Raw genomic sequence first — 13,402 nt, forward strand, 5'->3', positions numbered from 1 at the left:
ACCCTAAGATATTATGAACCCAAGGGAATAATATTAAAATCGATCATGCTCAACAATGGTCCAATAGCGCATTGTGACAAAGATTGTCTCAATATGAAAATCAACCATAGTCATTCATGGTCAACCATGTTTGCTTTAGGGTTTATAATATTTATCGAAGGGTTTATATTGCTTGGGTTTACAATATTTATCTATGGGATTATTTTATTATTATTCATTAATTAATCCTCAATTAATTATTAATAGTTAATGAATTATTTATCTATATTTAATTATTAATAATAATTTAATATAGTAAATAATAATCCATTGGGCTTTATATTATTCACTTGGGCTTGTAGTATTAATCCCTTAGGTTTATTGTTTCCTTGCCTTCATGGTTAACCATGGTCAATCATTGCCAACCACATGTTGAATTTCCACAAATATTGTCTCAATATGAAAATCAAACATGGTCAATAATCACGGCCAGATTGTGTCAAATATTTTCCCATGGTCCAACGTCACATTGTGACAACCATGGTCAACATTCATTTGGCACAATGTAACGTTGGACCATGAGACAACCTTTGACACAATGTGACAATGGTTATTGACCATGGTTGATGTTTGTTGACCATCGTTGACAATGATTAACCGTGGTTGACCATGAACGCAAGGGAGGAATACATCCAAGGGATTACTACTAAAACCACAAGGGATTGTGATAATATTAAACCCAAGGGAATATTATTAACTATATCAATCATTATTTAACATTAATATTAAGAATATCTTTATGAATATATTAACAATATTATTATCAATAAATTAGTATATTAATTTAGCATATTACATTTATAATATAGCATATATTAAGTTGACGCCTATGGCATATATCAAACACATTTATATATGTGGTTGTGCGAGTATTAATGATTAGTGTTTCTACATTAGAAATGAATCAAGTTAAACTTAAACTTATTCTAGAAAGAGGCAATAAGTGACAATGTGCAAAAAATAGTGTCATTGCCACTACGTGGCTCTTGTTTAAAGCATAGGTATTCCCTGCATTATTCATTGATTATTATTAAGCATAATGATAGTATTCCTAACATTGTTCTTATTTCTATGTGCTATTATTCTTATGTGGGTTATTTGATTTGGAGACATTTTTAAAAGTCATTTTTAGTTAATACTTATAAAATTAAAAAGGGTGATTGAGGATTAAAATATTTGAAATTAATGACTATAGATTTATCTTAATAAGAAATTTAGCAAGTTCTAAGAGGGATCAAACTTGCTGATGTATAAAACGTTTTTATGGCATAAGCCTCTAGAGATTTGATCTCTCTCTCTCTCTCTCTCTCTCTCTCTCTCTCTCTCTCTCTCTCTCTCTATATATATATATATATATATATATATATATATATATATATATATATATATATATATATATATATATATATATATATATATATATATATAACATGTGTAATTTTTCATTGTTTAAATTGCATTTTTAACTACATAAATGAATTCAATGTTTTGAAAATCTCTTATATTCATTTGCATTGTATAAGCTTAGCTTGAACTTACAATTCCCACAAGTTTTTGATGAATTGCAAAGATAATTGATCTAAAAATATACCTTAAAAACATTGTAAGACTATTTAGAAAATTTTAACCATTTTTATTTTTAATTGAAGAACATTACATAACTATGTACATAGTTGTTCTTTTCTAATCATATATATATATATATATATATATATATATATATATATATATATATATATATATATATATATATATATATATATATATATCTCTCTATATATATATATATATATATATATATATATATATATATATATATATATATATATATATATAATTTACATCAAAATATTAGCTAACATAAGGATTCAAATATTTGATATATTGATCACATTGTCTAAATTGAAATGCGATAGTTTTATTGCTATATAAGTATTTTTTTCCAAAGGAAAAAGCAGTAACTTTTATTAAAAGAATAATGAAAGTTACACTAGCATATGCCACTAAGGCTCGAGTGCTTTCGCACCCCCCCGCAACGTTAGGAGGCTAACGTGCAAAAGAAAAAAAGAGAAAAATGTGAAGAGAGGAAAGAGAGAGAAAAAAGAAACAGAACAAAAAATCCGGCAGCAAGTGAGATTCGCGCTTCAAGATTTTCTCCCCTTTTTCTTTTCGACCTTACGCCGCTCTCCTTGAGAGGGTTCGATCGAAGCTATGACTATCTATGTTTCTGCATTCTGTGGGATGGTTTCTTTGTCTGAGTCTGAAGTATCAGAGTGGTGATGGCGTTTGATGCCTCCCATGCTTGGATCCACCCTTGTCATCTCTGTCTTGTCATGCGGACTGGTTCACTTCTGATTCTCCATTTCTTGCGATATCTCAGTCTTCTCTGCAGGGGTCACTTCCTCCTCTGCTTCTGACTCTTCTTCCTCAGAATCTGGAGGTGAGAATTACCATCCTTTCTTTTGCTTCCCTTTCTGCTTCTTGTTGGTTCTCTTTGCTTCTGGACATGTGCTTTGCAGGTGTCCTGTCTGCCTACATAGCCTGCATCTGAAGGCGGTGTTTTCATAATCTAGTACTTGCTGCCAGTTTTGTTGTTTGTAGATCAGCCTTATACTGTCCGGCAAACCTTTACTTAAATCTACTTCCACACAAATACGTGCGAAAGTATAGATCCTGTCATCAATCCTTTCCAGATCTGTTTTAATGTATTTCCCTATACTGTTTCCAATGCCTTCCAAGACTCGATCGTTCCAGAAGTGCAAAGGAAGATTGTATAGTCTGACCCAGACTAGAATTTTGGTTACAGTCATTTTGTTTGGATCAAAATATGGGAACCATGGGGTCATAAACAGCCCCGAAGTACCCCAGAACCATGGCCCTGTACTGATGACTGTATCTCTGACTTCCTGGGATGTAAATTTTACGATAAAAAACCCCTTAGAACATAGGTGAATCTCACATTCCATGGTCCATCTGGTAAAAATCCAATGGAATAGATCCAAGGGTTTGGGCCAATATATGTTAAATCGGTAGATTAGAGCTTGTGTTTCATAGGATTTGACGAAATCGTCAAGCCCTGTAGAATCTAGATTTAAGGCTGGGGTTTGTTCTGCCTGATCTACAATGTATGGCCTGGGTACGTTTCTGCTTGGATCTGAAGATGGCCCTGCGTCTCTGCTGCCCTGAAGAATGTTTTTGTAGGATGCAGTTTTTTTCCCCTTGTCTCCGTTTTGCTGTCCTTGAGGTGGAGCCCCTCCTCTCAATCTGAAGTTTAAAGTAATAATGGATCCTGGCCCAATCTCATAGCTTTCCATCGATCTACAGTCCTGGAGTGACCGCCTACCACTGACCAGGTGTTAAATCTGCACAGGATATCCCATTTCTACCCAGATTTGTTGTTTCAACTGCAGAGAAGTGCTTCCTGCATGGACCCATACTAAACGAGTTTTCCCCTGTGGGGGTTTAATCAGAATCTGAAAACAAAAAGTTTTTACCTGCTCTGGTTGTAGGCAAACTTCCAGACCTGGCCCTGATTTTGCTCGTTTTTCCTTTTGCATGTCAAGATCTGCAGGAGTTCGACCCGATCTATGATTGAAGCCTTAGGGCTGCTGCCTGGGGTCGACATGTGCTTGGATATGGGCTAGATCGTAAAGATCTAGGCCAAAACTGCAGGGTTTATTCCCGCGTGGTGTAGGGAAGGGGTTATCTGCAACATGCATACTTCCCCTGCCGATTCCTTGTGCGCTCAGGGGTTGACTATGCCTGGGATCTAAACACCATATTTCGTGCACGCCTTTTTGTTCAGGGACGCATTTGATAACCTCAATCTTCTGCGCATGGAAAACCTCCTCATTTTTCCACGCCGAAGTGGGATCTGTCGTTGTTGTATTCGCCCCACAGTCATTCTGTGGGCTTGTATTACGATGCCCATCCATACTCGCGCAAATCTTTGAGACAGGGGACCCCATACCCGCGTAGCCGCACATTTCTGGGTGTGTTTGAACCGTCAATCTTCGACTTGCTGGCCATTTCTCTGAGATTGATTGCATAAAGGCTGCCCTCTCAACAGCGGGCACCGTTTCCCCAAACTCTGAAGTGCCTTCGGTCCCTACGGCGAATTTGGGAACCGACGCGGCGACATTCAGTAAAACGTTTGCGCAAACCCTGATCATTGCCATCTCAGAACCCTCGCTGAAAATCAAGGATAATTATCTTTTCATGACCCATTATTGCTGTATAAGTATTGCTTAACATTAGAATATTTTATTTATGATCTATGTTGATTTTTTAATTATTATTATTAGAAATAAATGAATTACACATATTTATCTTAATACTTTTGATATAAAGTAATTAATTTTTTTTCCTTTCAATTTCTTTTATAAATATTATAATATTTCTTTATGGTTAGCATTAAAATATTTATTTATTTATTTTTACTTTTACTCTTGATGAGGCTCATCAATGAGTAATTTATATGCACCTTAATGCACATCCAACTTACTAAAATCAACTTTTCTCATAATTATTTACATGTTTTAATTATATTTTGCTTAATGAGAAGAGTAAACATGAGATGTCATGTGTAGTGGTCTAATGTGCATTGATTGTAGGCTTTTGAGCAAATTTTGGCTAATTGAAGTGTAGGAACTTGAATGAGACAAGAAAGAGGGATTCTAGGAGATATGATCTCCCTCCTTAACTCCTCACTTACTTGAAGAATCGTTAATCAAATCTCATCAGCTTGGAGTTACAAGCAGCCGAGTCATGAGGATCATTGCCAACCAAGCCAGTGATAGCAGAAGACTAGTTGATGTCGAGATTGGGAGCCAACCCTCCCTAAAGTTAAGGAAGTTATTGGTAACTTCAGCTGTATAACTAAAGATGCCTAGAGCCTCATTAGGATTCAAATATTTTGTTCAGGATAGCTAAGGAGCATTTTCATGTGGAAGCATTTTAACTAAGCAATCTTGTGTAGTTTTGATATTTTAAAGAAAATGAAAACCATTCCCTTGATGCAACACTGAGTTGACTTAGACGGCTGAATCTCTTGGGTTAGGGCCCAACCTTAATAGCAGAGGTTCCTCTTTTTGTAGTTGTATTCTTAGATTATACTCATAGTTAATTGCTAAATTGATTTTGGTGTTGTTAATCTATAATTATTGGTAGGGTTAATTAGTTTTATTCCATTAGTTAATAGTTCTAACAATGGCATCATAGTGACAATAAGACATTCTAGAAAGGCTGTCATAAAGTGGTTTTGACCTCATTTCTCCCTTTCAAGGATTGTGATCTGAGGAACACATCCCATACAACCCAAAAAAAAAAAAGGAATTCTTGCTTTTATGCATAATCTAGGGTTTCTTTATAATTAGGTCATTATCTTTTAGTTTCGTAGGATAAGTTGCAATTGGAATTTCTGATCTCTTAGTTTTTGTATTGATTTCTAGACACTTTTGTATTGATTTCAAGTATTTTTGCTCATGAACATAGAAAATAAATGGTAAGAACCCTATTTTCTTCTATTGAATAAATCCTTCTTGTTTATAGATGAATTTAAGTATAAATGCAAAAAAAAATGTGTGTTGTTGTAGGTGCTTCTACATTTCATGGAGACCTCATCCCGTTAGCCTCATCCAAGCCATATTCACCCATGATTGCCAAAAGTCACTAAGGTCTCAATTCAAATTCTTGTTTTATAAGGAAAAATATTCATTTCAATTGAGAAAATCCAACCATCTTAAAGACTTTGATTGATTTCTATGTACTGTCTACCACTCCCATGCCTTATTCCTTCCCTATTCACCTTTCCAAAACTCCATTCCACCATCTAGACCGCTCCCTAAGCTTTTAGCCTGTTCCTGTAGTAAAATAGGGGATCCTATAGGAGAATTAGTACATTGTGTAGACATCTTGTAGGAAATCCTATAGCAGCCTGTTTTGAGCTTGAATTGAGAAACATCATCATTGAAGCTAGGATTAGGCCCCTACTTCACCTCCAAACCATAAAAGCCAATTTACCATTCTTCCTCCGCACTTGTCTCCCCTACCATAGAACAAGGAAATATTAGCATTTACATTTATAAGAAAAAAAATTAGAAAGGGAGTTGTTTTATATTTATTCATGCACACAAATGTTAGTACTCTTTAGGTTAGATTTCATGCTTAGATTAGTTAAAACTTCACGTGTGATAAGTAGGGTTCTTTTGCAAGCAAGATGTGTTATCAAGTAGATAGAAGATTTCATGTTACATTTATTTTCTCTCAATTAGGTTATATTTCTCCTCTGAAGTTAGTAATCAGAGTTCTTCTAGTCATTAGAAGGTTGGTTTCAGAAACCCTAGTGGTCTATCGCCCCATCTAAGTAGTGACAAGAGTAGACTAATCACATCTATATGTGTATACAACACTGTCACCTCCAAGTTTGTATGAACCTCAGGATGATGAAGTAAAGTCGGTAGCCCCAGGAGTTCAAGCATCCTTGCTACAATACTAGTTCTCACACCTACGACTCATAACAATTATGTTTTTGTAGGTTTTCAAGAATATGATGAGCAGAGGATACATATGAAAACAAGCCTTAAAACACACTATGTTTTCCTTCATCCAATTCATCTCCTCCATAATTCCCATGTTCTTCTATCCATACTGAACTGTATATTCCAATTCCAAGAAATTATGTGTTTTCTACAGGATTTCCTGTAATTACTACAAGATTTTCCTATAGGTATTACAACAAGTCTTGAAAAAGCACAGGAAGGGCAGTCTAATGGAAAATTGGTGACACATTCCTGTTTTGGAATATGAAAAGATCCATTGAATTTAGGACACCTCATCCAACACCCTTCATGACCATGTCACTGGTGTGTCCATAAAAAAAAAATCAAGTTAGAAAATATGAAAAAGGAAAAAGGGAAAAGAACATTAAAAAGGGGCATGCCAACAACAACTTACCTCACCTGCCACTCCATAACCACACCTTCCACTCATTACAATACCCGTTGAACTTCAGAGAAGAGAATAGATACAAAAATTCAACAAAAAGGAAGCTAAAGTACATCTTGTAGACATCCTATAGGAAATCTTGTAGCAGCCCATTCCACAAAAAAAAACCACATCAACTCCAACCCAATTTCTTCACAATGACTACAAGAGTAATGAAGCTCCTCCACAAGTAAAAAACAATAAAATCCAACACCTGTACATCATCAGAGAAACAAACCATCAGCAAAATAAGAAAAAACGGTTAAGAATATGCAACTAGGTTAAGCAAAACAAATCGACACCACTCTCCAACATGCATTAGCAACGAAAAGGACCAACGGGTATGTCATCTCACCAATACTCCCTCTTAGGTATGAATATGGTTAAAATGTAGGGATATGTAAAATGTTGATTTTATAAGTGAAGGTGGCCAGTTAACTTTGCCACCCTCAGTACGATAATAAAAGGTGAAGTGTTAGTCAACTATACACATGGCAAGGTCAGATAAAAAAAAAAGTCAATGGATCGAAAAACTCGTTAAGTTATGGTGAATAGAAGTGGGAGATGATTATAAGGAAAGGTGATATGATGAACTTGTAGTTTGACCAATGGTAAAAAAGGAGGTATTCGTACTCGACCAACCAACACATCACTCAATGACATTATCCACAAATAAAAATAATCACTAACTTGCATGCGAAGTATTGGTTATTTCCACAATCTGAAGGCAGGGGCAACCTCGAGGATCCATCAAAGGAAAAAGTTACTGGTGGGTTCCAGTATTGCAGCAAGGATGCTGCAACTCCGGGGACACCATTCTTTACTTTTATCAACCTGGTTGTTTGTAACAAACTTGGAAGCAATGGTGGTATATGCACAAGCACTAGCTCCTACTGCAGGTTGTCACTTGATCAACTGGCACAAGTCTGCTAGGAGCTTAAGCCAACTTCTATGAGCTCTTAGAAGAAGCTTTTAAATGTGATGGACGAAAGCTAACTCAAAAGAGGCTAATCTATTCACAGAAAGAAGCAGAAAGCTGAAAGGAAATGCAAACCCTAGTTTTATTGACTAACCCTACTAGTGCAAGAAAAGAGATGAAAGTTGAGGAAATTGATGCCATTTACTCTTGGAAAGGTAAAATTCATGTGACTAAGCTACTTCTGAAGGAAAATATGAAAAAAACATCTTTTTGTATTTTTGAGTAATTTTACAGAATTATTATGCATGCTTTAACTGTGTTTTACTGTGCATAGGTTGATTGGCGAAAGGAAATGGAGTGGGCACTTGCAGGAGGTTGGGAAGGTGAGAAGAGGACCTAAGGGGCCCCTATCACCCTTCCAGAGAGTTTCACAGCAACTAGATCTAGAAAAAATGCTCTCGTGAACTTCTACAGGAAGTGTGCAGGGGTTCTACATGATGTCCTACAGGATGTTCTACAGTAAGAGCCGAAAGAGGATTTTAGAGGGTTGATGGAGGAAAAATGGTGGGAAAGTGAAAATGGAGGATGGGTGAGGATGTGAATGGGTCTAGGACCTGGTAAAGGAAGCTAAGGACTGATGAAGATGGTTGGATATTTTAAGGATGGAGGGAGAAATGTTGCACAAAAATGTAGAGATTAGGTTAAATTGGAAAAGTGTGGCAACTGAAGGGAAGGAATCTGAGTTAGGGGTTGGAGCCAGTGATATGATGGAGGAAGGATAGGTAGGGAGGCAATACAGATGCTCTGCACACTATTTGTCAAAATTGATCGAAGGAAGAATAGAAAAACCAGAGATTTATTTATTTTGACCTAATCTGACCTAAAAACCAGAAACATGATGAACAAAAGTTTATAGACAGGAGATCATGTGAGATAACTATGGAAACTAAGCAATGAAAGATCTAAACATGCAAGTATAATTGGTATCAACTTCTCCAACTAAAAATCTAACACTAGTAATTGCACTGAAAGGCAAAAACAATGTTTTTGTGGCAACAAGTCTACCTTGGTCTCAGCTCATGGTCCCAAGGAGGATGGGGTGAGATCAAGGGTTGATTGACGGCCTTTTTCTGTAGATATTTTCGTTTACCAAACTATCAAATCAACCTAAATCATGAAAAACTATTTTAATCATAAAAAACGACCTAAGTAACAAAGCAAGATCTTAACCTAAATAACAGAAATTATTCTATGAATGCAAGGAAAACACATAAAACTACATAAAGGAGATATTGGCACTTGGGTTGGGCCCAAACCCAAGAGCTACAGCCTCCTAAGGACAGATCAAAGCTGGTGCAAAGTGAAATTTATCTCCATTACTTAAAAAATAATCATGTCACAAAGATGTTTACAGCAAGAGCTCGAAAATGAGCTGAAAGGCAGAGCAGCACTAAAGTGCGAAAAACAACTATTCAAGAACTAAACTACCAAGGCTTGAAGCCTGCCTACTTATGCACCAAGAGGACTCCCAAAAACCCTCCTTAAGGTGAGGGGCTTGGTTGCTCAAAACTGCAGTTAATCAGCCACTTCACCAAAATTTGCTCGGGTACCCCTGGAAATCATCTTTGGTGGGTTGATGAACTCCGAGTTGATGGTGGAGAACTCGAGGAAGGGGTCATTTAGTGCAAGAGACACCCTTCCTACCAATCCTCAGCCTTGTTCCCTCATATTTGGCTGTCAATTGGTTCATAATTTCTTGACCTTGGTCCAAAAGATGTCCAAAAATCTGCAATAAGGACGTATTAGACTTTGTGGTCAAGTGACTATTCTCATTGATTCAATTAACATAAATATATTCAAAAGCATGCATAAAACTATGAAGAATGGAGGATTAATCAATAATAATAGGAAAAAATGAGCCCAATAAGTTACCCATTTTTGGGGCTCATTATCACCCCCTGCCGAATGTGTTGCTCATCCTCTGAGCAACTAATCCAGCTCATCATCTTTGATTGCTTTGAATGCCTCTCTAACATCCCAGGCTTCCGAGGTGATGTCCTCTTCTTGGTCATGAAACCCTGCTTTTTTCTCTAGTTCCTCCCATTGCTTGTGCTCTTCTTCTTCTTTGACTCCTTCCAACAGTCCCAAAAGCAATGGAGGACTGAACTTTAGGCCAATCCAATTGGCCTGTAGATTTTGCATTGACTGTTTATAAAGTGGTACTCTTGCCAAGGCCTCCCTCATCCTCGTTGGGGAGTGATATTCTCTTATTTTTAGACTATGGGACAATGTGTTCCATCCTCTTGTGCAAGCATGAATGTAGTTATCCCCCAACAGTCTTTCAATGTCCTCAAAGTGAGCAATGGCCTGAGCTTGTCTTTCAATGTAGTCTGGGAGAACCTGCGGGTTGTTGGCAAGGTGCTGATGGGCATACAGTAAAGCTGAGGGATCTTCTGGTTCTGCCCTAATCATGAGTGGCTCACTTAGCTCCCCGTTCATAACATTCTGAATCTCTGTTGCCCTCTTTTCCTCATGGTTTAACCAAGAGGCCATGGCCATGAGTTGCAAATCTCCCAATGCAGCATTGGGATCCCACAGATTCATGTTTGGAAGGGCCAAGTTGTGTAAATAGAATTTTGATAACTTAGTGTTATCTTTTGCTGAGCTACTATCACACAAATCCATGAAATGATGGTAATTCTGAAATGGAATGGTGCCCTTTGGGCCAAGGTGTTAATTTGAAATGGCAACCATTGATCTTTAAGATATAAGGCATATGACTTAGCAGGTTTCCTACATTGTAAGGCTTCTACTGCTTAGCTAGCCATGCAGGGCATTTGGGCTTCTTTCTCTTGCACCTATTGTTTTAAAAATTGTATTTCTTTTGCTACCTGTGACTCCTTTTCCTGTAGCAGTTTTGTTAGTGTCTCAACCTTAGCCTGCAACTTTTACTCTCTCTGTTATTCCTCAGATGTTTCCTTGTCTGTTGGAGGCCCTTTTTGCTGCTACTACCCTCCTAAAATGGATGGCCTATCTTCCTTATGACCTCCCTGCAACTATTTTTTCAGCAGCTCATTCTCCTCCTGTAATTTGGCTCTTTGACAACTTTCCATGTGCCTCACCATCACTAACTATTTTCTAGATTCTTTGAGCTCTTCTTCCAGGTGGCCTATGTCTGCCACACCCTTGGATTTGGCTATCCTCATCCACGTGTGAGTCCTAACCTGTTCTTATTCCAATGCAAAGAAAAGTGGCACCGCAAACTTCTGTGGGATGATCTTCGTAGCTTCTAACAGGTTGTAGTATGGGCCCAAGCTAGGATGAGGGCTTGGTTCCAGTATCTCCTCAGTATTTTCTTCCCCCTCTGATTTTTTGGCTTCCTTCTCCTCCAATTTCTCAATCTCTTTTAACTTAGCCAGATTTTCCTATAGAGATGTTTCAACTTCCTATAGAGCTACATTTGAGTCCATCATCCCGATTCTTCCTCTCCAGGTGGAGGTTTTTGGGCTTAATCTTTCATAAGTTATAGATATCTTTGAAGGAGACTCTTCTTTTGGTTTAGTGGTTGTGTCCTCAATGAAAATTGGTTCCTTGGATTGTGGCTAGGTTTTGTCCAATTTGATCCTTGTGCTTCTCCTAGCTTTAAAGTAGATGGAGGTTTGGCTCTTTCTTTTTCCTTTTTGTTCTGTAGGTGTGCTTAAGGCAGCAAGCATAGCTGCTGCCTCCATTGCCAACGTCTTAGGTGATTTCTCTTCCTGGTGCTTCTTTTCTTTGCTTCCTGTAGAAATATCTGTGTCCACTGTTCTTGTCTGTGTTGTTGATATCTCAGGGTGTGTCTTTCCATTTTCTTTATGGGTGCCTACTTTGTTTATGGTAGCCTTCATTTGGGCTTTCTCGGCCCTTTCCTTTCTACTCTACATCCTCTTTTCCCTTGCTATTTTTGCTGTTGTTTCTTCCTCTGTTTTGGGCTCAACAGTCTTGCCAATTTCCCCTTTTTCTTTCTGTTCTTCCTGTGCTTCCTCTGTTTTGCCCTTTTCTTGAATGTCCTATGTTCCCTCATCATTGTTTTTCTCAATTTCTTCAATGTGCTCCCCCTCCTCACTACTAGATGGGGTGATGTTTTCGGCCAAAGTTCTAATGTTGTCATCCCTAGACATGTTTCTGAAGATTTCCCAAGATATGGGGATAGTGTAGGTGTGCAAAGCATCTTCCACCAATAGCTTGATGAGCCCATGATGGGTCAAATGATCTGGGATCCCTTCATTTAACTTTGTACCACATTCAATTAGTGACTGAAGAAGGAAATAGGGGATGCTAAGTTTCTTGGCTGGAGGCAACTGAATCCCATGCCTTAGTTCACACAACAACCTGAAATGATATCCATAGATGATGCTAAACCTCCCTTCACATGTGATGTACTTCATAATTTGAAAACTAACTTCACTCCAGAGAGGAGCCAAGCTGGTTCTTCTAATCCCGTTTTTGCATTCTACAGGATGCTCCTCGAGTAGGAAAAATGTTTTCTTAGCAACTTGGCCCAATGATTTCTCTTCCTTGCTCCAAGGGAGCCCCAATGGTAGACCAGTAACTCCACTGATGAGTTCAGGGGTGAGTTCCAAGGTCAAACCCCTAAAACTAACTGTGGCATGTGTCTTGAATGTGGTTTCGGGGACATTAAAAACTCTTCAGTTATTTCCTCATCATGGCCCTGAATTTTGTCAAATAAGGATATCCAATTTGCTCGGGTGAAAAGGTCCACTACCTTAGGATTCTCATGCAGTTTGCTAGAGTCAGAGGGTTCTTTCCTTATGAGTCCTCCTGGCATGGTGTTGAGTTCTCTTTTACGTTTCAACCGAAAAAGAAAATGCTCAGGAAAACAACAGTCAATCACTGAAACAGGGGATAGCTGAATTCAGTGTCTTCTGGACCCAAGAAGGAATTTCTCATGTGTTCCTTACAATAGCAATAATTCCTTTGTTTTAAGATCGCTGTCATCCAAAATTCTATTATCTGTTTATGAAAAGAAAAATTTTGTTTTTACAGAACAGAGAACAAGGACACAGATTCTCTTCTCAGCATATAGATAGATATGTAAATTCTATTTTTTTTCACACACACAGGCTGGCCCCTACTGCTGCATTTATCTTCATTACAGGAGAATTTAAAAATGATGAGGAGATTTCAGAATACAAAAAAACTGGGGAAACTCGGTGAAATTCGTAGGAAAACTTTCTCAATACACAAACAGAATTTTACTCTCGTATTTCCAACTGACGTCATTCAATTCACCACCTTGTACAAACAAATCATGCACAGAGAAGTTTTTTTCGAGCCTACCTTGTTTGGAGCTTCAAATTCAATGAAAATTCTAGGTTTTCCTTCTCCGTAGAGTTGTTCCACCTTTCCTTTAGAACCATTCCTATAGAAGGACCCCAATTCCTATAGAATGAAACTGCGCTT

The sequence above is a fragment of the Pinus tabuliformis genome, chromosome 5_2 (genome assembly GCF_031772625.1).
Source record: "Pinus tabuliformis cultivar Carrire ecotype Pingquan chromosome 5_2, CPIR1, whole genome shotgun sequence".
NCBI classification, from domain to species: Eukaryota; Viridiplantae; Streptophyta; class Pinopsida; order Pinales; family Pinaceae; genus Pinus; species Pinus tabuliformis.